The following is a 3830-nucleotide window of genomic DNA, read 5'->3' as shown; positions in this document are numbered from 1 at the left end:
GTGAAACATTGCAAATTCCATCCAATTATAAAATAAAGAATTTGAAGCAAGATTTGTGACACAGGTCATTGAGATGAAACAAGGACTGAGATATAAAGTAAGAAGATGAGACATGGACAGTTATATAGGCCAAGGTAGCATTGAGCAAGAAGAGAAAGTGAGACACAGCTATACATGTTTCAGCAACAGTAATATTGTTGTCATAACATGGGCTTCCAACTGACAATGTTAGTTAACAACTAACTGATATCTGCAGTGCACTTGTCCATATAATTTATTACATCCATTTAAATGTGGCACCAGTTTTATGTTGGACTGAGGAGGAGTACAAGTTCTTTGTTGTGTTATTGTTTTGTTTGGAATTTTTAATACTATTCATTTAGGTCAAGAAAACAAATTGTGTTTCTTTAAATAGGTCCTATTCCATCTGGGTTACTCAAATATTTAGATCAATCTGATCCTTTGTGCTCTGTTCCGCGACTACATTATATTAAATTCCCCAAGTGCTTGACAGTGCATGAAAATTATGTTGGATAATGGACAAAGGCCCTGACATGGCAAAAAAAATTGAAGTGAACTATTCAATTATTCAACCTGAATTAGTGGTGGCTAGAATCACTATGTTTGTTGTAACCAAAATACAGATATGTGATTCCTTTGTTTCCTTTAAGTCTAGCAATACTTCAAGCATCTATAGTTTGGGACAATGTGTCAACCTGGCTCAGTTGGTAATTCTCTCGCCTCCAAGTCAGAACGCTGTGGGTTCAAGCCCGTCACGACTGGGAACTCATATCGTCTAAGCTGATACGCCGATGCAGATGTGCTGCATTGTTGGAGATGCCATCCTTCGGATGACATGTTAAAACAAGGTCCCATCTTCCTGTTCAGGTGGACATTAAAGATCCCATGAAACTATTCAAAAGAAGAAGGAAGTTTCTCTCTCTCGCTGTTCTGACCAACAATCCCCCAAATAAAATTGCTCATTCACTGCATGGCTGTTTGTGAATCATTGCTATTCACAAATGTGGGTGCCATTTAGTCAGTCACCACAATGTCAGTCCAATATATTATTTTTCCTTCCAGTTAAATAGCTAGATTTCCTATTTTTTTGTTATTACCATCCCCGGTCCTACCCACCAATTGCATGCCTACACATATACATTTTTGTCTCCAAGATTACATCCACATCTATGCCATCATGCTTTGTCAAACGGATGGTCTGGCCTGTGGACGTCTATAGAGGTTGTCATTTTTGTGCTATTCAATAAGTTGCTCTAAACAGAACCTACGTGTGAACAAAGCAGGAAGCGAACCTATTCTCAGCCAGTTTACCTTTACCAAAGATGAGTTCGCTGAGACACATGAGCCAAACAACCCAAATGTGAACAATCACTAATTCAGATTACAAATTCACTTCTGGGTGGGAGACTGGAGCCCTAATGTATGCCTCTATTAAATGCCGTACTTCTGAAGTTTTTTCTCCCCCAAAATACTGGAGCCATTAATATCAATTCTTAAATCTATGTTTTTTGCACAATTATATTGATCCAGCAGTATGGATAGGTGGGACAAAACATCAATTATGGAAATGCAATCCTTCCAGAGAGGAAGGTAATCACTTGTGCATTGATCTGTTTCCTCAAAGACGTGCCCATGCTCTGACATTTTGTTAGTTGCAATATTTACATTTGAATTTATGTTTCATTAGTGCTGCTGGACTTAACCCATCTTTAATACTTCATATCACAACCTGCACAACTAATTGGTTCAGGAGCTTGAACATTACCCCCCTCCCCCTTCCACCCCCTCCACCCCCCTCTCTCCCCAAGTGTTTTTTTAATGGTTTAATGAGTAGTTTTTGTACTGCATTGACTGCTTCGAGTAAGCGTATCTGCTGTTCAGAAATATCCAAAACATATATAGTACTTACCTAAATGTAATAATAATAAAAAATAATTCTCATTTGATATAATGTCTATGATGTCAAAACACCTCAAAGTGTCTGTGGCTGTGTATCGTAGGCAAATAATGTTCTTAACTTGCGCTTAAGTACAAAAAAGTATGCAAATGTGAAACTAGATTGCTCAAACTGAAGCAAAACAAATGTACTGTGCAAACCTATGAAAATGCAATCTTCTGGAATTGGCCTCAGTGCTCAGAGCTAGGGATGGAAAATACATCAACCAGAGTACTTTTTAAATGAACCGATTTCCTGGCCTCAATCACCTTTCCTCACAACCGGTTCCGGTCATTGATTACCCTTTGCGTAAAGAAAAACTTCCTGGTATGTGATTGGAAGTTGCCCTTTATAATCTCCTGACATGTATTGAGGGAGCACTGCTGGAAAGTGCATTTATGTTGATAATAGAATCAGGACAGAATTTGATCCAGCTGTGAAGCCACCTATAGCTATGTGACCTGCTTTCACTCTTTGGGGTTAAACGTGATGCTTCAGTGCTTAAGATTTCAGATTTGCCTTTGATTTCAGATTTCAGGCCTTTGACTATCCTATTATTATTTATTATTATTATTTATTATTATTTATTAGGTGGATGTCAATTTTTTAGTGAACAAGCCAGTTTCCACCAGCAGTCATAGACTCTGAGTCAAAATTTGGTTGCATTCTCTTTGGTTACACATGAAAAATGAACCCTTGAGAACACCTTTGTGGGCATAGCAAAAGAAAAATAAACTTTAATCACTGGTATCCTTAATCACAAAAACCTTTGCATTTTATATAGTCCCTTTTTATACATTTGGTATAATGTGGAGTCCTGTAGCTCAGTGGTTAGAGCACTCGCTTTGGAAGCGAGAGACCTGAGTTCAATTCCAGGCAGGGCGAAACCTTGGGCAAATTTCCTTACTCCACACAGAGCCGAATAATAATCCCTCCAAAACCAAAAAACAATAATAAATTGGTCATTTTCAATCAACGACTGTTTGTGGGACATTGCTGTGCGCAATTGGCTGCTGCGTTCGCCCACAAATATACAGTCAATTCACTTTACAGTGTGTTCTGTGAAGCGCTATGGGACGTCCTCCCGACGTGAAAAGCGCTATATCAAATGCAAGGATTATTATTATTATTATAACACCTTGGGATTTCGTGACGTGGAAGGACGTCCTGAAGTGCTTCACAGGATATACGATAAAGTGCATTGACTCTGTGTTTTGTGGACGAATACAGTGGCCGATTTGTGCACAGCAATGTGCCGCAAATAGCAATGGAGTCCCGTAGCTCAGTGGTTGGAGCACTCGCCTTGCAAGCGAGAGACTTGGGTTCAATTCCTTGCAGGGCAAAAACTTGGGCAAATTTCCTTACTCCACATGCCTAATAATAATCCCGCAAGAAAAAAAATCAATAATAAAATTGGTCATTCTATCCACGACTGTTTGTAGGACACTACTGTGCGCAATTGCCTGCCACGTTTCGCCCACAAATATAGTCAATTTATTTTACAGTATATTCTGTGAAGCCCTTTGAGATGTCTAGAAGATGTGAAAAGCTCTATATCAAATGCAAGGATTATTATTATCATTAATGGGGTGAATGATCTATTTCATTTGGTGGATTGTTGGCCAGGACATCAGGAGAAACTCCCTTCTCTTTTTCTCAAGTATTATCATGGGATCTTTAATGTCCTCCTGAACAGCAGAGAAGGCCTGGGTTTATCCGAAGGATGGTGCCTCCAACAATGCAGCATATCCCCAGCACTGTATTGGAGTGTCATTTTAATCTATGTCAGTTCCAAGTCCCAAGGTGGGGCTTGAACCCATAACCTTCTGACTTGGTCACAAGAGTCTAAATCCACGGAGTCAGGCTGAAACAC

General features: G+C 39.3%; 1 non-coding gene across 1 annotated transcript; it reads left to right on the top strand.

Annotated features, from left to right (window-relative positions):
* The first annotated feature begins 2770 nt into the window (after positions 1 to 2770).
* trnap-ugg lies at positions 2771 to 2842 on the top strand. The gene has a single exon. It is a non-coding gene; the product is annotated as a tRNA-Pro (tRNA).
* The last annotated feature ends 988 nt before the right edge of the window (positions 2843 to 3830 follow it).

This window comes from Callorhinchus milii, unplaced genomic scaffold (genome assembly GCF_018977255.1).
Source record: "Callorhinchus milii isolate IMCB2004 unplaced genomic scaffold, IMCB_Cmil_1.0 Scaffold4, whole genome shotgun sequence".
NCBI lineage: Eukaryota > Metazoa > Chordata > Chondrichthyes > Chimaeriformes > Callorhinchidae > Callorhinchus > Callorhinchus milii.
The sequence above is the reverse complement of the archived record's forward strand: the minus strand, read 5'-3'. Positions and strand labels throughout refer to the sequence as shown.